This window comes from Tupaia chinensis, unplaced genomic scaffold (assembly GCF_000334495.1).
Source record: "Tupaia chinensis unplaced genomic scaffold, TupChi_1.0 Scaffold000671_1, whole genome shotgun sequence".
Taxonomy (NCBI): Eukaryota; Metazoa; Chordata; class Mammalia; order Scandentia; family Tupaiidae; genus Tupaia; species Tupaia belangeri.
The window spans coordinates 4,207,644-4,207,868 of NW_006160193.1; the positions used below are offsets into that span (position 1 = coordinate 4,207,644).

At 55.6% G+C, this 225-nt stretch overlaps 1 protein-coding gene across 5 annotated transcripts in view; it reads right to left on the bottom strand.

Annotated features, from left to right (window-relative positions):
- Positions 1–225, bottom strand: part of WARS1 (tryptophanyl-tRNA synthetase 1) — a 32,476-nt gene that overhangs the window by 2,706 nt on the left and 29,545 nt on the right. The window lies entirely within an intron of this gene.

The following is a 225-nucleotide window of genomic DNA, read 5'->3' on the forward strand; positions in this document are numbered from 1 at the left end:
GGGTCCGGGACTCAAACTGCGGTCGACTATGTGGGAGTCCAGCGACATAGCCATTACACTAACTGCTGGTCCCTCACTTTCTGTCTTTCACTCTTGCTCTGTCTGACTCTCTCTGGTCAAATTAAAAACAAACAGAGTTGCAGTCGTGGTCGTAGAGTTCCTGTCTCCTTGCCAGCGCAGCCGGATGGCCTCCCAGAAACACGACCCAGCCGCCGCCAGTGGGGC